Here is a 23125-nt window from a genome sequence, read left to right as displayed (position 1 = left end):
TGTCCACACACACACACACACACACACACACACACACACACACACACATACACACACACGCACACACACACACACACGCACACACACACACACACACACGGTCAGTAATCATGTTACCCCAGTGCAGGTACAAGCTAATGAACACCAGCGCTTATATGTGTCGCACTGTAGGATTAGTCCGGTCAGGGCTCCTGCCGCGCCAAAGCCACTCTTATCTTGGTAATTTAATGGCAGCCTTGATAATTTCATTAAAGGTCAAGACAGACGCAGCTCATAAATGGAGCTGGTGTTTAGGAGGGCAGCTCTTAAGCACCTGTCGGCTTCTGTGTGCCGTAAAGGCCCTCGGCATAAGCCCCGACTCTCAGCCATACATGAACTGTGTCGACTGAATGAACAAAATCACATTTCACACTGTGACTCATTTTATCTCATGCTAACGTGTGTGTCAGTGTGCTGGAAATACTGCATGAGTGTAATCGCTTTAGATATTAAATAACCCCGTGGCCATGCTTGGTAAATGTGGTAAATACTTTATAAATTCGAGTAAAGATGCTCGAGTAAGTGTGGAATTAGCTAGTCTGAAAATAAAGATTTTTATTATTTCTAAAAAAATATATTACTTTTAAAATAATGCTTGTGTAATTTTTAATGCACTGCTATTCGAAAGATTGGGTTATTTTTATGATTTTTAAAGAAATCTCTTATGATTAGGGCTGGGTGATACAGCAAAAAATTATCATGATATGGTTCTTATCGTTCAGTATCAATAATAATTCAATATTTTTAAAAAGTTCATTAAGGAATATTAGGATTTTATTTAATTTACCAACATTACTATGGCAAATTGTTTAAATATTTTAGTTTTTGTCTATCAAAACTATGTCTGATCTCTTTATAATAAAAAAACATAAGTGTCAAAGAGACTATTGACCAATAAAATGTTACAAAGTGTGTGCAATGGTAAAGTGTAAACGCTGAACAATTAAAACAAAATGTAAAGTGTCAATAATAATGATACAGTAAACCTCAAACTCTGTCAACAACACAAATGATGATAATCTAATCTGAGCTTTCAAGTAAAGGAAACAATCATCAGTATTCAAATACATTGCAGCATTACAAATTGTGAAGTTGGATGACTACATTACCCCTCTTAAACCTTTTAGTTGGGGTGCTAGGGGCCGGGATGCACAAGAAAAGAAAACAAAAAGCCACTCTGTTGTGCCTCCTTTGGAAATGACAAACTATAGCGCTTCCTACTGAAACTTCATACCAAACTTTTTCTTATCATTACTGATAACTGAACACGGATACCTTTATGATCACCAATGCGTTTTATTTGTACATAAATAGAGAAAAGAACTGTAATATTGTGTGGTGTTATTGTGATAAATATTTCTCATTATCAAAATAACTATTTTCTATGCGAATGATATTTTAAATGTACAGCTGAATTTTCATCTTTACTTTGCTTCAATCTTTATTGGCACATGATTCTTCATAAATCATTCTAATTTGATGATTTTTGGGTAAAAAAAAAATAAAACAATATTTATATAAATGTAAGTGTTTTGTCTTTAACTTTTGATCATTTGCATCCTGAATACGACAATATATTTTGTTTAAAAATATGAAATTCTTTTTAAAAATGTTTTATCACACATTTTTTACCTTTTTAGCAGTGTGCATAAATAGTACTACTAATAAAACAGAAACATATAATTGCACATTTTTAACAAAATATAAATTGTATAATTGTATAACATCACTGTGGTGTGTGTTCAAAAAGCTGAACTTTTTATACCAGGGTTAACTCTTAATTTCATATCAGTGTTAACTGCATATATGAATAATAATCCCAGCAATAATCCATAAATATATAATTGTGCTGTATTAAATAATGATAAACGGTATGATGATATAACATAACACTGTTTGGGTGGTTTACAAGGACCCAATTCGTGTAATGACATGGGCACGACCTATATTACAACATTGAGGTGGTTTATGAGGACATGCCTGTGCTTTAAAAACACACTTAATGTCGGTTTCCTGTGAGGGTTGGGTTAGGACGAGGGCCATATAAGCATTTTTCATTGTATAAAATACATTACGCTTATGTAATGTAATGTGTATTTATATAGCACATTTATTGTGTATGGCCATACACCCAAAGCGCTTCACAATCATGAGGGGGGGGGTCTCTCCACACGGGAGTCCTCATAAACCACCTATACCTACCTGTAAGTGTGTTGTGAGTAAGAGAGAGAAAGAGCGAGAGAGGGAGGGCGACAGGCATTGGCACAAGCTGTGGTGTGTCAGAGCAGAGCTCATTAATATTCACGACCCTTCCAAATATGGTCAAAGCTGAACCTTTCGTTTCAGATTTAATTCTTGTGGTTATAAGCGAGCAAATAGATACATTTCTGGAGAATTATTGCATTTACCCAAGCCACACGCACCTACTGTATCGATATCAGAAAACAATTTAACACATTGGAGTCAATACACTCTATCGCACCTTTAAAGAAGCCCACATGATAACGCATACAACCATTTTTTTCAGTATCGATGCAAAATAATGCCATGCTTCAGTCTGGTTTCTTATCATTCAGTTCCCATTCCGTCAGCTCTCAATTTCCGGCCTGCCTCACCTCCGCGCTGCTGCTAACCTTGGAGCTGCGTGCTTAAAATGAGCCATAAGATTTGCCATTTGTTTCTCCTCCTCGAGCAACACGCAAACCCTGCCGCCATTTATTGCACAGCCGCTGACCCCCAAGTCCGAGTACAGACACATTATAAAATGACTAATAAACCCAGTAGCGCGTCACTCTATAGATTTAAAGCCCTACTCAGTGGCAGGAGGACTCCGATATTAAACGGTAATGTTGTTTTGTTAATAGCAGATCGGATGTACTCTCGTTGTTTATGAATTCAGCTTTACTGCATGGTAGACTCGGCGCTATAAGGTTTCACCGAGAGTGGCTGTTGTGGTTTTGGCACACAAGCGTCGGCCAGACAGAGAGCAAATGTCTCTTCCAAACAAGCCGTCTGATTGAAGATAGTGGCGGTCTTCAGATGGCTCAATGCACACTCTGTTGCTGCTAAATAGATAAGTAGAAAAGGGGGTCTCTGGAAAACTCCCTGTACAAAATAGTCTGCTCGTCACATGATTGGAGACGAGTTATTTAATAATGCATTTGACAAAGGAGAGCTCTGTGGATGACCTGTGCACACACACACACTGCTCTTATTCACAGGCTCTGTTCAATTCCCATCTGTTCTGGAGGCACGGATACCTGCTGAAATGCTGGAGCAAATGCTTGTGGTTGGATGCTTTAAAAATGGTTGTTGCACGCTAGATGTGTTTGTTTAGTATTGACACAATGCGATCTGTGATCTTGGGCGAACAGAAGTTGCTGGTTGTTTTGTTGTTGTTGTTTACACAGGTTGCGCGTCCATCTGCTGGTTTTGGGGTTTTCGGCTTCACAGATGTTCTCTGTCCTGTTGTTGTAAAGGAGTTTTTATTTATTTATTTTTGTTTTGTTTTTGTTGTTGTAGGAAGTCTTAATTATAAATGGTTTTTCATAGTCAGCTTATACTGTGAGCTTTATTCTTCATGAGATTTACAAATATTTTTTATAGAAACAATGTAAATTGGTAGATGCAGCATTAATTGTAAATATGTAAATGCATTTATTGTTAAATATGTATTTTTAATTTGTATTAATACCTCATCGATTTTTCATCTATCTATCTATCTATCTATCTATCTATCTATCTATCTATCTATCTATCTATCTATCTATCTATCTATCTGTCTGTCTGTCTGTCTGTCTGTCTGTCTGTCTGTCTGTCTGTCTGTCTGTCTGTCTGTCTGTCTGTCTGTCTGTCTGTCTGTCTGTCTGTCTGTCTGTCTGTCTGTCTGTCTGTCTGTCTGTCTGTCTGTCTGTCTGTCTGTCTGTCTGTCTGTCTGTCTGTCTGTCCATTGTTCCATCTATCTATCGTTCCATGAGACTCGCAAATTTTATTGTCATAATGATTGAGTTCGTCATTATTTATTTGAATTTTTCATTAATGGTATATATATATATATATATAAATTACAATTATTAAAAAAGATAATGTAAGTAATGGCATTAAGCTGTCTATACATTGGTAAATGTGTGTGTATATATTTATATATTTATTTATTCAAATAAAGTAAATATAGAATTTCTAAATGTGAATGCAACTTGAATGTATTTCTAAATTTGTAAATATGTGTGTGTGCGTGCGTGCGCTTGTGTGTGTGTATGTATGTATATATATATGTATGTATGTATATATGTATGTATATATGTATGTATGTATATATATATATATATATATATATATATATATATATATATATATATATATATATATATATATATATATATATATATATATAATTTTGATGGATGTAAACAAAAACAATGGTCACAATGTACTTAGTTTTGCTTTTTCATTTTCTAAAGTACGCGAGAATCCAAAAAGAGCCACATATTGATAAATGTTATGATAGCTGTTTTAACAGCAAGTTATGAATGAATTGCCTTTTGTTACAGTTATAATAAATGCTGAAAAAATTATTCAAATATGATTCTTTGGATTTACAAAAAAAATTACGGTTGTAAACAAATTATTTGGGCTAAATTTAAACAAACAAATTAAGTTGAACATTAAATTAAATTGGTTTGTTTAAACTCAACCCCTATTAATTATTTGCAACAATTTTGCACAATTTTTTTGTGTAGTTTGATAACGAGCAGGAAATGTTTATGATCACATTGAAAGTCTATATAGCGTACATTTTGAAAAAGCATGGAAAAAAATCATTATTGAAAGCGTTAGGAGCTCTGTATATACAGTTAGCAGGTTGACACTGAGCAGGTCTCATGTGTGTCTCATGTCAAGACGACAGCAGTTTGGCCTTTCCGGCATCCGCATGTGCAGCTCCGAAATCCGGCTTGTTTACGCTTTTCCCTTTCCCTCTGTGTTGATAGAAGCTTTTCTGCCTGTCTGGCATGCCAATAATGGAAAGCAATCCGCCGTGAGTATTTAGATATGGATATGGTTTGTCCAATGTAATTAGCTTTGGCCAACTCAGGGGATCAAATCTGAGGCCGTAAAATAACTGGAAGAGACAGATGGCGGAAAGACGCGTCAGTCTCCGCTCGGCCCCCGTTTCAACAGCAGCCTCGTCCAATTCTGTCTTGGGTGACCACGACAGAGCCTTTATTTGAACAGCAAACAGGAAAAAACAAAACAAAAATGCTCCGGTGTAAATATGCTCTAGCAAGCCCAGAGAAAACAATTCGCTAAATAACATGCAGACGACAACAAAACGACTCGCCATGTCGCATTTCACGTTGATTTTTTAAACACGGGGCCCTCTCCCTTTCAGAGGTGCGCATATGAATATCGTAAATGGGTTTGCTGGAAATATTTGATTCTGTATTTCTTTGGACCAGATTTTCAGCTTCCAAATGCATTGGTCACAGATGCAGCCAGTTTTTGGAGGTGAAACGAAAGAAGTGGAGCTGGATTCCAGATCATGCATATTAGAGCTAAATATCAGACTGCGTTTTAAAGGGACAGCTCACCCAAAAATGAAAATGTGCTGACAATTTAGTCATATTTATTTATGTTGCGGTGAGCGATATGCCAAATATATTATAGCACATGTGTTTTTTTTTTTATCCAGGAAATTCTGATTTACCATTTTGCACTATTTTTTAAGATGTTGGTTTTAGGGCTGCACGATTTTGGAATAATCTGATATTGAGATTTTATTTCTCTGTGATAAATATTGCAATAATACCGTTTCACAAAATAGTTTAAATAGCACTATTTGACTATTTTAGTGAGTCTAACAGTAAGTATCTAGGTACAGAAATTGAATAATCACAAGGGAATAAAAATGCTTTTCTTACTTTGTTGTGTCTCATGACTAGTTTAAACATTATAAAAAAATTCTCAAAATAAAGAGTAAAATATATATGAGTAAAAATACTGTTTAGTTTTCACCGTCAGAAGAAATAAGTGAAAATTAGGAGTTTTTCCTTAAAACAAGCTAAATTATCTGCCATTAGGGTAAGTGAAATAATCTTCTTTTCGCTTTGAAATTTAGGTATTTGAACTAGCAACAGGACAAAAATCCTAAGTAAGAAATGTTTTTTTTTTTATTTTTTTTTTGCATAAAAAATAGGTTTTTAGTCAACTATAATTCAGACATTGCATATCTTTGCGGTGTGACTATTGCGGACGCTCACGTTGCGATATCCTTGCTAAAATGATATATTGTGCAGCCCTAGTTGGTTTTGTTATTTTGCCTGAGAGTGTGGTATGACCAAAAGTAGACCAAGAGTGCAAATAATTTTATTTCATTGGAACAATTAATTTTTACGAAATAGTCATTTAAATGGAGTTTATTCAAGAAAATCAACAAAAGGGTTATAATAAATCAACTTAAATACTTCCGAATGAAAGATCCTTTTATTTTGTTTATTGATCCTTGTTAAACCTAATGCAAATACACAATATAAAATTTTTGCTGATGTTGTCAAACTTTGTATGGCTGAGCTGATGCCGATATCTTTTTCAGTTTGTGTGTTTTTGAGAAATGTTATTTTACATTGTCAGGTTTGAGATTTTAATTTCTTGCAAGTGTTTGCTTCTCACAATAAACTCAAATCAGACGTTATGATCCTTATCGATTCCTTGTTACTAAATAGAACTAGTGTTGTTTTCTTTCATTTTTTTAGTATAACAAAGTAACCCCTAAATAAATTTAAAATAAAGTAGAATTCAATAAAATTCATAGGGCAGGCACTAGGACCCAGCGGGCAATACAATTCATGGGGCAGGGGATTGAACTTGGGTCACCATGAGCACCTCAGTGATATGTCAACACAAATTAATCTTTCAAAAAATAAGATTAATAGAGCAGATAATGACTTATGCTCTGTATCATTGGCGTCACTGTCCATAAGTCAATCAGTTTTCATCAATATATCAAACAAAACTATAGGGGAATTACAAACCTACGTCACACATGACGTCACACGGGTTCAACTGAGCATACCAGATGCAAAAAAGACCGGTAGCAAACATGTCGTGTTGTGTGGTAGGATGCCAAATTCTAAAAAAACGTAAATTTTACCGTACACCAGACGTGCAGCTGAACGCTTCTGGTTTACAGAGAAACGTCACTAGTGCGTACAAGCAGGAAATGAAAATGAATAAAAACAAAGGAAGCGCCATTTTTAATTACACAGCCGAGACATTACACTGTAATAATATATACTTAAAATTACAAGCCATGGTCAATCCGAGGTCAAACAAACCTTTTCGTCGTCGTGATGAACAGCCACAAAGCCAAGAAGAGCAGAATCTACCCTGTGTCCTGTTGCTGTTTAAGCCTGGTTTATACTCGACGAGTCCGCTAGTTCGATTAAGTGCGCGCGGCGAATGCGGAAGTTCGCTTTGGATGCGCGTGACATGACTTCGGCTGGTGGTGTGCACTGCATTTTTTTGAGACTCGCGAACAGTGCAAGCAGTTGCACATTTGATGTGAGTTGAATATGAAACACTTTAAAGAGATTTTGTCTGAAACAGAACAACTGTACAGACATCTTTATGATCTGTGATCATAGTGATAACCGGATGTTCAATAATTCTTGGCTAGACAAAGCAACAGCCGTGGGAAAAGAGAATTTTTTTTGTTAAAATGATTGGAAAAACCTGAGGGATAAGTTTTTAAAAAAACAAAAGAGGCCTTGGCAAAAGTGAGTCGGGTACGAGGTATCACAGAAATATGTTTTTCCACCAATCATAGATTTTAAACTGATGTGTATATATATACAATTGTGAGTTTAAAACAGTCTAATAGTTACAAAACTATAATAAAGGAACAGATATTTTCTTTGAGAACTGGAAAAGAATATTTTACAGTATACTGATGGCCTGTTTTTTTAGGCTTTATTGGTGATGATGGTCAGGAATGTTGGACCATTATTGCCTTTTTAGCAGAAGTAGAGGACAGAAACGAGCCAGACATTAACGTGTGAATTGTGGAGCGGGCTAAATCTAAAAAAAAAAATCTGTATTTTTAAGTAACTGTTCTCTTTTACATCTTGCTTTTATTCTTGACATAATAAAAATCTAATTGCAGGGCAGCCCATGTTCTGTTGTCATTAATATTTTAATAAACTTTAATAGGTAAAACTGTTTAAGATATAAACAAAAGCAAGTGATGCATCAAAGTTTGATTTGAAAAATCTTGAATTGTTATAAAACTAGTTATAATCATTAAAATATTTTATAAAAACAATAAAAATAATTAGCTTAAAAATACTGAATGATATTAATGATATGACGTAGTTCTGGAAACTTTCTACTTCTCTGTTTATTCGTCTGATTTTAAGGTCAGTTTCTTTTGACCGCCCCCTGTTGTTTCAAAGAATATCACAACGGTGAACGCAGCAACTAAAAAAGCCTCGTCCGTTTCATGAGGTGCACAATGTGGCGCCAGGCGAAAGTATAAATCCAGCTGTACGAGGCTGTCTAAAAGTGCAAATTGTTTCACTTTCTCGAGAGAGTTTGCGTGTGCTTGCCGCGAGTCTATATTTTAAATAACAACTTTAAGCTCATGATAATAATGTGCGCTTGATTATTGATATCACTGGTACCCTTTAGTCATTGGAAAAAAATTATTTATTCATCGATAATAAGTGCCTGTAAATATCATTAGTGTAAGTAACAGTGGTTGGCGGCATACTATCCCTAAACCAAGTGTATGTTGAAATAAATTTCTGGGTTTTTACCAATGAATTGAATTGTTATAAGACTTGCCACAGTTTCAACTAAAAACATTAAATGAAACAAGGGTGGATAAATGGACTGACAGGTTTCAGAAAAGGTGATATACATATATAGTGGATACCACTGAACAGTAGTCATGTCAAGTCGGGATGTGTTTGCTCTCGGGGAAAGCGCTTCTCTTCCATTTTGTCAGGATGGAGAACTGGAGGAACGGAGGAACGACTCTGCCCTTGTGTTTGATGTCAGACTTGAAGAACTGTGGGACGGGGATCAGCGGCGGGAGGGAGTGAAAGTGGATTTTTTCGCACTGCGTGTCGGAGCCAGGCACCTGGAACTAGGTCATTTCTCCAGGAAGAGCAGCAGTGAGAAGAGAGAGAGGGATTGAGGATGATAGAGGAAGGCGGAGGAAAGTGTGTATGTGTGTCCGCTGAAGGTACATTAAATCACTGCAGATGATGGGCTTTAATTGATCTTATACAACAGCTGATGGGCTGACAGGAGTGATGCTAGTATATTAGACTTTAATTTGCATCTTGATCCCAGACAAACCCTTTAAAGTTGACGTATGAGTTATTTTAATCACAATCTAAACTAATACTAAAAACATTCGGCTATTAATGCAAAGGACAAAGTTAAAATCCTCCAAATTCCTTCAGTTGTCCTTGAGGTCCTCGATGGTTGGCGTCATCACTTCACAGGTCTTGAATCACATCAATAGGATGGAATATATTGTGCTGCCCTACAACATAACATACAGGTTTTAAATTGTACATACATTATGAATCCATATTTATACATGTGTACATCTCTTTGGTGTTCTACAACAGCTCAATAAAGTAACTGTAAAGTGCGAAACTCTGGACTGTAAATGAAAATAAGAGTTTGCTGCTAAAGGTTCAAACCGGTTCATAAACAGAGCAGTGGGAACAAGTTCATTAAGCAGGTTTTATGCGGCCGCTGTTAATGAAGAGACTCTGGCTTTGTGCGGCCTGTCATTCGCCAGCATTATATTCTATTGAGGAGCTTTTCCTGCCTTCCACTTCCTACAAGACAATGCGGCGAACAATGTCTTATAATCACTGAATTGCAGCGCAAAACATGACATAAAGCCTCCGAGTCTGCATCTGCTGACAAAGAGCAATTTTACAGCTCTATCTCTCAAAAGATTATAACAAGCAGACTATTTATGTGAAGATTTGCCTCATAGGAAGTGTATTTTTCTAATTTTCCTCTTGATTTCTTTCTCTTTCGTGAAAGAGAGTAGTGCCATAATTTGATTGCTTAATTTGGTTTTGAAAATATATTATATTATATTATATTATATTATATTATATTATATTATATTATATTATATTATATTATATTATATTATTCATTTATTTGTTCATTTTCTTTTCTGCTTTTTTCTTTTCACCTCTACCGCATGTCTTTGGACTGAAAACCCATGTGAACACTGGGAGCCGAGGCTTGAACCAGTGACCTTTTTGCTGTGAGGCAACAGCACTACCTACTGTGTCACCGCGTCACCCTATATTATTCATTCATTCATTAGTTTTCTTTTTGGCTACGTTTCATTATTAATCTAGGGTCGCCACAGCGGTATAACTGCCAACTTATTCAGCATGTTTTTACGCAGCGGATGCCCTGCCAGTCGCAACCCATCTCTGGGAAACATCCACACACACTCATTCACACTCATACACTACTGTCTTTGGACTGTGGGGGAAACCGGAGCACCCGGAGGAAACCCACACGAACACAGGGAGAACATGCAAACGCCAACTGACCCAGCCAAGGCTCGACCCAGCAACCTTCTTGCTGTGAGGTGACAGCACTACTTACTGCAATGCCCGCCCTATATCATATCATATCATATCATATCATATCATATCATATCATATCATATCATATCATATCATATCATATCATATCAAATATCATATCATATATCATATATCATATCATATATCATATCATATCATATCATACATCACATCATATCATATCACATCATATATTATATTAACAATGGTCAAGGTGAGAACAGAGGGTCCAAATGCAGTTTATTAACTTAGTCATGCGGGCAATGGTCAAAACAGGAGGAATCAGTATCATGAGGAAAATCCGAAATCAAGACTCAGCACTGTGTGTGTGAAAGAGTGGTGCATAAATAGTTCAAGATGTCAGTCCATGATGAGCTTCCAGCTGTGTGTATGTAATCAGGGGTGATCCAGAACTGGTGTGTAAGTGAGGTGCCTGATGGGAAATGTAGTGCAGTTTGCGTCAGAATGGTAGTTCGGGTGATAGTGAGGTTTCCAGCGATCTTTAAGGGTTAGATTGCTGGTGATGATGACTGTTCAATTCTATTCTAATAATTATAATATAATAAGTATATTATATCACATTTTAATTTATATTATATTAAGCATGTTGAACCAAAGTGTAAACAATCAAAAAAAATAATTATAGTTATTTCTTAATTTTTAGTTATTTATTTTTATTTTTATTTTCTAGGTTGTTATATTGTTATAACAAAACTTTTTTCTTTATCTCTGTGATTTTTTTTTTTTTTTTTTTGCATACCTTTGTTAGCTCAACCAACAAAATGGCAAACATTTTAAGTACCTCACATTACCAAGAATATGCCAATTGTGATGCCATTCAACTTTTGAATGGCTTCCGAAGCTTTCTCAAGGACTTAAGTGTGTGTGAGTTTTCATGCATCCAGAGCTGGAGAGAACTGAATAAACCCAGTCAGTCAGTCAGTCAGTTGTGTGCGCACATTTTCTCCAGATGCACTCGTTCTCCTCCTGCCAGCTGTATTTGGTGCCCTTGCCTCGTTTGTGCCTACATTGAAATCCGTGTTGAGTGACAATGACTTCCTTCCCCCCCCTCTGAATGATAATTAATTACTCTGCAAACCGAGCTTTCGAGGTGTTTAGCTTCACCGCTGCCAGGAAGTGACGGATGTGCTTGCGATTGTCTCTTTAGATGGATTTGTAAATTAATTGTTCCTGTTTTCAATAGCATGTCTATGAATGGCAGTTTTTGTGGCATATTTCTGAGTGTCCCTTGAGTTGGTGTGCAACAATAGGTGTTTGTTTCCCTCACCAGCTAAACACAAAATGTACGTTTAACACGAGCGTACGGGCGAAACGGAAGTCGCTGCATGCACCATTTGCAAATTTGATGCATCTTCGCTTCTCCTTTGGCGCCCATTCAGAGTCTTAATGACTTTTGCAGACGCGCTCAAGTCAAACTTCATCAAAACAGCCCACCGAGAGCCTTCTGTATTGTTTACTGAGTAGCTTTAGCTGGCATTGTACCCTCTACTGGTGGGTTTTTATCTGTTTTGAGCAGATTGTAGTGTGGTCGAGGACATTGGAGTGTCACTTTTGTTTAACTTTTGCATCCGAATTGTATTTTTCTGTCTTAGTTTTGGTGATCATTTTGGCTGTGCTAGTGCGATTGGCCTGTATTTTGGCAAAAAGGTGCGTTTTTATTGACATTTGAATGTTTCCTTTCTTAAAGGGATAGTGAAATCAGAAATGAAATTTACTGACTGCCTACTACTTCTACTCACTACCTTTTTTTCTTTTCTTTTTTTGTGATCATTTTGGCTGTGCTAATGCAATTGACCTGTATTTTGGCAAAAAATGAGTGTTTTATTGACATTTTAACATTTTACCCTCATTTCCTTTCTTAAAGTGATAGCACACTCAAAAATGAAAATTTACTCTTTACTTACTACCTCATTACTCACTACCTTTTTTCCATTTTATTCTTTGGTGATTCTTTTAGCTTTGCTAATGCTACTGGCCTGTTTTGGCAGAAAGGTGTGGTTTTATTGACACTATTATTTTGCCTCATTTTCTTTCTTAAAGGGATAGTGCACTCAAAAATGAAAATTTACTGACTGTTTTGTCACTCTCAAGTGGTTCAAAATCTTATGAGTTTGTTTATTCTGTCTTTTCCCGTTTAGTTTTTTGTGATCCTTTTGGCTCAGCTAATGTGACTGGTCTGTATTTAGGCAAAAAGTTGTTTTTTTTATTGACATTTTATTATTTCACCCTCATTTCCTTTCTTAAAGGAATAGTACACTCAAAACTGACTATTTTGTTTCTCCAGTTGTTAAAAACCTTGAGTTTATTTATTGTCGTTTTTCTTTTTGTTGATCGTTCTGGCTATGCTATTGCAAATAGCCTGTATTTTGGCAAAAAGGTTTGTTTTTCTTGACATTTTAACATTTCGCCCTCATTTCGTTTTTGAAATGGATAGTGCACTCTAATAAAGGTTTACTGACTATTTTGTTACTCAAGTGGTTCAAAACCTTATGAGTTTGTTTTATTTGGTTGAACACTGAAGAATATATTTTGAGGAATGCTAAAAGCCTGTAAACTTCCGTAGATGGAAAGAAAAATACTGTGGAAGTCAACAAATCCAGGTTTCTTCAAATTATCTTTATTTTCTTAAAATAAGAAAGAAAGTCAAATAAGGTTGAGTAAATGATCATTAAACTATAGTTTATAAAAGTAAACTATCACTAGAACATTCTTTGAAAAAGTGACACTTGAGCCTTAAAGTACAAAAACATCCCAATCGAAGACTTTGAAATGCCAATATTCAATCTAAAAACTATAGGTGGACATAGATAATTTTTTTAAAATACAGATTAATCTAGTGATTAATCTAGATTAAAATAGCTCATTTGAATTCTGTCGTAGGCATTCAGAATAAGCGTGCTACCCAAATAAGTCTTTGAGAACGGGTTTCTCAAGCCAGGTGGCACAGGGCTCATGTCCTGTTTCCAAAATGCATCACAAACTGCTTGAGAAAGTGTTCTACTATGATAATTGGTGATGCAAATAAATGATGTTCAATAAGATGTACTCGTGTTTACTAACTGTTTATTCGGTTAAACAGGAATTTTGAAATGTAGACTTCAGCTTCAAACAGCGATTATTTTATTATTATTATTTTTATCACCTTGATCCGACTAAAGTCATAACTGAACTAAACAGAAATGGAATTAAGACATGCAGAGTATGCATACACTCTCAGAAAAAAAGGTACAAAATTGTACCTTTTAGGGTACAAATGGCCCGTCACTGGGGTGGTACCCTTAAGGGTACAAATTTGTACCTCTATTTAAAGGTACAAAATTGTACCTTCTACATTTGTACCCTTTAAGGGACAATTTTGTACCCCCACCGAAGGTACAAAAATGTACCTTTTTATATCATATAGCATTTTCAGGGTACTGACCCAGGCATTTTGATCCTTTGGTGACTGCATGCACTAATAAATAAATAAAATATTTTGGTTCGCAGATGTCCATTTTTATTTATTAATGTAGAAATATTTCATTACAACTCACAACTGAATGTGTCAAGAAATAAAATTACACAGTAAATATAAAGCAGACATGTAAAACAGTAAAAAGAACAATTTAGAAAACAAATAAAAATTGTTCACTCACTGTACAGTATATAATCTACCCTTAATACAAAGACCACAAGAATACTGTTTAAGATTTATAAACACATTACACAGGCTACATCAAGTACTTCACTTTATAAAGTCCAAAGTATTTGTCTTTAGTCAGAATACTCAGTCATAATAAATAATTTGTCATCAAAATTTTCTCTGTATTTCAGAATGAAGGCAATGTTTCTCTATAAATTGCTTCAACAGTGCAGAAAACCAAATACATCAGTAGCCTCTTCCTCAACACCAGTAGATTACTCCTCATCATCCTCAAGTGGAGTTGTAATTTGTTGTAACACAATATGTGTTTATGCTTTTGATAAACATGACATGTAAAGCACTCATATCTGGAAAATGTTCTTTGATAGTCATTAGGACCACAAGTTATTTAAAAATCTGCTTTATGCATGAATGAGAGCAGTGTGCTGGATTAACTTGATTGTGATTATCCCAAGAGCATGTAGAGAAACAAAAAACAAGGTAGATCACTCTGGTAACTGGAGTAGATCGAGGCTTGTCACCGTCCACCGTTCATTCAAAACATTCCACTGCAGAAACATCAAGGTGTTCTTCTAATAAGATGGATATGTCAAAAATGTATATTCATCCACATCATTAGCCCGGCCAATCGCAATCCCATCAACTCTGAAGACTGCCGTGACTCGTCTTGTTAACACAGTTGTCCAGTCGGTGGCCTCCTCCTGTACTTGAACTGTTGGATGTGGTGAAGATGATTCACTGTAAATGACAAAGCAATAATTACATTAATATCAGTCACTCTATCACTGATGAAGAGAAAATCAACATGCATAGAAAGTAAAATAATTAATATTCACCGATTTAAAAAAAAAAAAGTAACAGATTAAAAGACTAATATAAATTTCATTCATTCATTCAATTTCTTTTTGGCTTAGTCCCTTTATTAATCTGGGGTCGCCACAGTGGAATGAACCACCAACTTATCCAGCATATGTTTTATGCAGCAGATGCCCTTCCAGCTGCAACCCAGTATTACGAAACATCCAGACACACTTATTCACACACACATTTATACACTACAGACAAATAAGCTTACCAAATTCAGCTATAGCGCATGTCTTTGGACTTGTGGGGAAACCGGAGCACTTGGGGGAAACCTTCACGAACACTGGAAGAATATGCAAACTCCTCACACAAATGCCAACTGACCCAGCCGAGGCTCGAACCAGCAACCTTCTTGCTGTAAGGTGACAGCACTACCCACTGCATCATCCTAATATGAAGAATATCAAGCATTATAAAATGCATTTATCACAGCATATACTAAACAGAAAACAACATACGCACCGGAGCACAACGAAATGTTGAAGTGTCTCGCTTAACAAGGTGCTGCTGTAAAATCAATTCCTGGAACATAAGATGTGGCATACAAACAAATATGAATGAATCCATCCAAAGCTAGAATTTAATAATATTAATCAAGTGGAGAAAGTTTAGAAAGAGTACCTTAGAGTCAGGTCCTTAGCATTCTTCAGTTGATCTCTCATCTTTCGATGAAAACCTAGAAAATAATTTTAAAGACGTGGGTGTACATTTATTGTTGTTTGTAAGTAAAAACCTACAAATTTAAAATAGTATGTAAGCCATTAAAACCATGGTATAGATAATGAGACATACTTACATCTTGTAACTGAGCCATGCTTTTATATGACATGCCTTCATTGGTCTAATGCTGTTAGCCTGCATTATGTTGTTCAATCTTGTCCTGAAATACAATTGGAAACTTCATAAACTTCAGGAAAGCAATAAGATAAAGCAATAACTATTTATTTATAGTATTTTATTTATATATAAGTATAACGTTAAACGATAGTAAAGCACCAACAATTCTGGACATGAGAGTTTGTGGACACTCCTCAACATTAATGTAACTTAGACACTGAAACGAAGATATGTACAAGCATACACACGCCACGTTTGTAACTAGCCACGTTTACATAATCAGTCGCTTTGCCGGTGACAAAATTGTGATTTTTCTTCACAAAATGGCGGTGTATATAACCGTCTAAAATTACATTTCCGCGGTCAACCGTGGCTAGAAAATGGCCTCAAAATATAAAACATTATCGATAATTACAAATTCCAGTATTAATAACAAAAGGTTTTATATCAAGGTATATGAAGACTTCAGTCGCGCCCGCTCCGGGCCACACCGCACATTACTCACGGCCCGATTCCGGTGCACGGTTACGGCAGCGTCGGCTCGCTTCTGCCGCCGCATCTGGCCCGAGTAACGATACAGCAGACGGACTCGGGCAGGCGAGAATCTAGCCGCAACTGGCCCAAGTGTATTTTGCTATCTGGGTTGCGATTGTATTCCGCCGTGGCAACACTTATTAATAAAGCAGTAACGTAACGTAACATATAAGGCGCGAATACGTAACGTAAGTTAGGCGATAAAGGGAACTTTTACACCGAGAAAACTAACAGCATATAGTACTTACCTTCTATAACGTTATGTCCCTCGGTGACTTCGATATCACGTTGTATTAACTTCTTTAATAAGCTGCAGACATCTTAGCAAACTCCATCCTGCAGGCCAACGTACACCAGGCAGCCGGGAGCACAAAGCGGGGGAAAGCCGAGACCAGAGAGTCAGACAAAATCAACAGAACACGGCTTCACATGTAAAAATGAGACTGAAAATATATCTTTAATACATTCTTACCTGAAAAGTGTGGACTCCAAAATAGACTTTTCTTTGAAAAGCGTGCGAAGTTCTGTGTAAACAGCCAGCATACTCGACCGACCGCCTCAGTAACAAACACTACTATAACGTCTCAACAAGCCAAATTCTTAAAGAGACAGCAACATCACCACCTGTATGAAGATGCTGTCCCTCTGCATGGTTCTTATTCTACATCCCATATATACTATAGGGACTTAAACAGTAAGCAAAGACCAGTATTTACGTTTTTAATGATTAAAATTACATTTAATTATAAATTAAATTATTAACATTTTTGAGAAAAAATGTAATTTAAATACATGAAAAAAAAGTATTATTAAAATATTTAATTCAATCAATTTATTTATTTATTATATTTTTAAATTATGTATTTTAGTATTAATGTTTAGTATTAATACATTTAAATTAGTGTTATGTAGTGTCTTGATCTTATCATGAGCTGAGGGTACAATTTTGTTCCTATAGGGAAACAAAATATATAATTGTACCTTTAAAGGTGCCAAATTGGTCCTTTACGGTACAATTTTGAATCCAAATGTGCTATAAAAGGTACAAAAATGTACCTTTCAAACCTAAATCTGTACATTTGTACCTTTATAGCCCGTTTGGGTACAAAATTGTACCCTAAGGACCAATATGGGACCTTTAAAGGTACAATTTTATATTTTGTTCCCTCTAGGAACAAAATTGTACCCTCATTGTACCTTTTTTTCTGAGAGTGTATATTAATGGCAATATTGAAGTAAACACTGCGATCAAACTACCATCATGTAGGACTTTTCGCCATATTTTCGGACAAGATCCACACACACGGCTGTCAGTAAAGGACCGCACACACACACACACACACACACACACACACACACACACACACACACACACACACACACACACACACACACACACACATTATGAAATGCACAAGTTTTTTTTCTTTCCATTTGGCGTGCATTCATAAATTCTAGAACATTCTCACCAGTCCTTACTCCCTATTTGCCTCAAAAACCCTAGTTTGTCATGGCCGCATGAATAAAACGTTCATGAGTTAAAGTGAAACTGCCAAACTGCAGTTAAAGTCAGGCATCCTGCTGATTTGATTCAGACATCCGCACTAAAATATCAAGGTGAAAGTCATCATAGCTTGCGTAGAATAGACCCAGCTCCCAACCCAACATTAAGAATAGATTGACGGCGATATTTTTTTTTATTGCGTGATAGGAGTCTCGCATTAACCCAGTACATTAACACCAATAACAGCCCACCACTAATAAAAACACATTCATTCTTTGTTGACAGACTTCTGTTTTTTGGCAACGGCTCAACTTTGTAATTGAAGAGTTCAGATGCAAAGTCCTTGAAATGCCATCTGAAATGTTCCTCAAAAATGAGCATTTTCCTAATTTTCCTATTTCTCCTTTGTGTAGGTTCAGCTATTTCCTTTTTGGGGATAATGATTAGGTCTGTTTTCATTGCCTTTACATTGAAATGCCTGAAAATAAACACAGGAGTCTGAGGAAAATGCTCATTTTAGAAATTTCAAATGACGCTTAAGAGGACTTTGCATCTGAACTCTTTAATTATTTAAAAAAAAATGTGTAGTATTTTATCACAGGCTTTTTTTAGGTTTGGCATGTGAAGCAAATAAAGCTTATTTTCCTCCACTGTTTTCATGCTTTTGAGCACTGCAGGCCAAATTACTCTCGATTATTTATAATTATAATTGTGTGTGCGCGTGTTGGTATGGATATTAGAGTTTGTTTTGTGTGTACTGAGAAATCTGTGAGTGGTAGTTTTTATTTTAATGCAACACTGCACAAAAATTAATACTGGGTAAAAATGATGTTGTTTCTGATGATTGACTAATTGAAGACTTTAATAAAAAAAATGCAATGCCATCATGTAAACAAACTCATTTAAAAAGTAAAATCGCTATAATTAATCACATTTATGTATTTTTAGAAGCTATCATCAAGATTGTGGTGCTTGTAAGAAACCTATGCCAGTGGAGAAAAAAAAATTATTTATATATATGTGTATATTAATGATATTATTTTAACTTTTTTTTTTGCTCTGTGGACTTATGGATGTTTTTTATTTAATGCACAAGTGTTAAGTGTGACCTTGGGTCTGGTAATTGCATGATTTTTTGTCCCTGAGTCTTTTTTTGTGCTGAAATGCAAAAGGATAAAAGTGAAGCAGTTTTCTCTACGGTTGACTTATTGTTTGGCGTTTCTTCACAGTAATTATTGATTGTTAGCTATGGTTTATTTTGAGTCAGATGCCACTGTGAGGTGATATTCACACTTCCCTCTCGTAGATTGGCTCCAAACATCATATAGTGTTTGGTGCTGTAGAATTTACGTTAAAAATATTTTAGGAATTATTGTGAAAAATTCCTTGCTCTGTTAAACATCAGTTGAGAAATATTTGAAAAAAAAAAAAATCCCAGGATTGCTAATTATTTTGACTTCAACTGTAAATACAAATATTAAAAACTTAAATAAAAAGTAATGTTATATTAATGTTTATATAAAAATATTAGCTTATTTTAATAAATGTATTTATTAAAAATGTTATCTGTTTAGATAGTTTGTTATAGAACAAATTTTAGTAGTCATTAAACAATTTTTAATAATTATTAGTTAGAGATTTTTTTTAGTTTATTACTTTTACTAAAAAATAATTAATATAAAAATGTGATTTTAAAGATTTTAAAGAAGTTAAAATATAAACCAAAAATAATTAAAGTATAGCAAAACCAAAATATGAATTCGTTGTTGTTGTTGTTGTTGTTATTATTATTATTATTATTATTATTGCTATTAATATTATTTCTTCTTAGTATATTATTCAAAATGTTTGTTTTTTACATTCATCATTAATTGTATGTGTAATAAACAAAAAATAATTACTTGAATACTAAATTACATTTACTAAAAATAATAAATATCAAAAACATAAGAATTTTTATTTATAATATTAATAATAAAATGATAATGAATGCATTTTCAGATTTTTTATACTTCTGTTAATTTTGGGATTAAAAATAATGTAAATAAATAAAACTATAAATCGAAAATAACCAATCGAAATATGCAATCAATATTATTATTTAAAATGTTTTTATATTCATAATTTTTAATACATGTAATAAACAAAGTTATTGTATTACATTTACAAAAAAATAATATATTTCAAAAACTTGAAAAATGTTACGAATAATAATTAAACAATAATTTAATAAGTCATTATTTTTAGTTTATTACAATTACTAAAATATAATAAATATAAAACCATGAACATTTTTATTATGAATAATAATAATAAAAAGAATAATAATGAACGCAATTTTTTATTATTATTTTTTTTATACGTCGGTTATTTTTTAGATTAATAATAAAGAATAGAAATAAAACTATAAATCGAAAATAATCAATCAAAATTATTATTATTATTGTTGTTGTTGTTGTTGTTGTTGTTGTTGTTGTTGTTGTTGTTGTTGTTGGTAGTAGTAGTAGTAGTAGTAATATATTCAGCTTTTTTATTTAAAATATTTGTTGATCAAGTTGATGGTATATGATGCAAGCAATAACAGGTACACAAACTTTGCATACACAATAGATAAAAAAATACTAAACTTCTTTCTCCAGTTGACTGATTGTTTGGCATTTCTTGGCACAGGAATTACTGATTGTTAGTTATGGTTTGTTTTGCAGTGATGTGGCAGATGCCACTGTGAGGTTTGCAGGGGGTGATATTTCATTCTCTCTCTCTCTCTCTCTCTCTCTCTCTCTCTCCCCCTTTCTCTTTCTCTAAGATCAGCTATAAACGGCACGTCTCTCTGGTTTTCCCCCCGTGATGGTGGAGTTTAATCAGCCTTGACTGACTGTCTCTCCCTCAGTGTTGATTCTCAGAGGAGCAGACCATCATCCACCAACCCCCTCTTCCTCAAACCTGTCGCCGAGCCTATTCATGTTAGATATTCATAAGTTCATCTGTCGTTTATGATGATGATGGCCTGCCTGTGCCAATTCTCATATTCGGAACAGAGCGTATGATCTCACACGGGATGGGACGCATTCTTTCTTTTGCTGTCAGGCACCTTTTTTTTTTTTTTTTTTTTTAAATTAGTCTGTACAAACATTTGTTAGATGAATGCCTTTAAAGACGCAAGCTAAAAATAGTCTGGCAAAACAATGCTGCTTTGAAAATAGTGGAGGAATCTGAAGAACATGAGCACATTTGCATAAGTGTATGGATGTGCTGTATGTACCGGATTTAATATAGATTTAGATTTATTAGAATTGAATGATAAGGGATATTTAATCTCTTTTTGATCTGTTTTTGTCTTATTTTGCTATTTATAAATTCTAAATAAATCTAATATATATATATATATATATATATATATATATATATATATATATATATATGTGTGTAAAACAATATTGCATGACCTTATAATTGATACTTTTTAATAAATGTTTCTAGCTGAAATACACAGTTGAATACAGAAATAATACTGGCTTATATTAGATATTGATTAATTTATTGAATCAGATAATCTTTGAAATTTTATATGCTTTCAAATAGTTTTTTTATGTCACTGCTTGTGAAAAATAGATTACTGTTATGTAATACTATAATAGATTATGTGACCCTATTATGAAATTTAAATTTAAGGCTTAATTTGCACTATTAGCAAACCAATAATACATTGTATGGGTCTAAATGATGGATTTTTATTTCATTCCAAAAATCATTTAAAAATTGAGCAAAGATCATGTTTCATAAAAGATTTATTTTTTAAATACATTTTCTATTGTAATATACAAAAGTTTAAAGTCATTTTTAAAAAAAATCTAAATAAATCAAACATCAATAATAATTAAATATTTATTTAATCTGCTGTCAAGTCATGTAAAATTTTACTTATGATCTTTCACTACAAAACCAGTCATGTGTCATAGAATATTTATTTTTTAAAACGTCGTTAAACGTCGACGGAAAATGCAAGCAAAAAACGTCTCGGTGTTTAGTTTATTCAATTCACCTATAGTGCATGTCTTGGGAATGTATGGGAATCTCGAGCACCCAACACGGGGGAACATGCAAACTTAAGTTTAAACTCCTGTCACAAACAGCATTATATGAGTACTTAACTAATTTCACAAACTATCAATGTTGTCAGAAATTCACAAAAAAATGTCTGAATATAAACAGCTAGCAAAGAAAGCGCGTGTATCACCTATATCAACGATTGCTCCAGCAGTTTGTAACTTTGTGCTATAGTGGCCAATTCGTATGATCTTATTCATACAACTTGGTATTATTTTCTCATCCCTCGATGGTTGGGTTTAGGGGTGGGGTCTGGTGCCATGCCTCCTTTTAAAAATCATACAAATTAGCCACTAATCTGACAAACGTAAAATAGTTACATTCCCTCGTGAGTTCAGGATGGTTAAGTTAGATGCCAGAAACTGGTGACAACACTCTTCTTATGTTTAGCTATTTATGCTAAAACAACATCGCACTCCGCGGAAAGTTGAACTTGTAACGGCCACAATAACACTTATTTAAATAATTTATATGGAGTCCGTGGTTCTCAGGAAAATCTATAAAGCTTATGTACACAACTCGGAATAAACCTGCTCCGTCCTCATCACAACAATCAGTCTGTTCAAACAGTCTGGCGGCGTTAGCTTTCAGATGTCTGTTTTTTGTGCTGGTCTATTTGAGAACGTCTCATTTGAGGTGAGAGACTGCAGACAGGACCGCCGCGTGACTTGTAAAGCTGTTAACATGACGGCATGTTTGTTTTACATCAGCACGGTGTTGTCGAGCCTCTCAGACACAGACCTTCCTGAAGCGTTTGTGTTGATTCCAGAGTTTTTTTTCTTCTGAAAGCGGCCTTGAGTGCGCAAGGCGATCTTTCTTTCTTTCTTTCTTTTTTTTTTTTACGACCAGAGCGTTTGTGTACCGGGACTGGGGAACAGATGGATCTGGGAACACATGTCAAGTGTCGGTGAATCAGGGTCTGCTACTCTTCACCACTGAGATGTT

General features: G+C 34.7%; 1 protein-coding gene and 1 long non-coding RNA gene across 4 annotated transcripts in view; one reads left to right on the top strand and one right to left on the bottom strand.

The window, feature by feature from the left end:
* Positions 1-23125, top strand: part of plxna3 (plexin A3) — a 350688-nt gene that overhangs the window by 59318 nt on the left and 268245 nt on the right.
* Positions 15465-17147, bottom strand: LOC137496328 (uncharacterized). Its single transcript, XR_011016536.2, has 6 exons — positions 17042-17147; positions 16818-16905; positions 15995-16078; positions 15820-15874; positions 15661-15720; positions 15465-15586 (listed from the first exon to the last, which is right to left on the bottom strand). It is a non-coding gene; the product is annotated as an uncharacterized lncRNA (long non-coding RNA).

This window comes from Danio rerio, chromosome 8 (genome assembly GCF_049306965.1).
Source record: "Danio rerio strain Tuebingen ecotype United States chromosome 8, GRCz12tu, whole genome shotgun sequence".
Taxonomy (NCBI): Eukaryota; Metazoa; Chordata; class Actinopteri; order Cypriniformes; family Danionidae; genus Danio; species Danio rerio.
The sequence above is the reverse complement of the archived record's forward strand: the minus strand, read 5'-3'. Positions and strand labels throughout refer to the sequence as shown.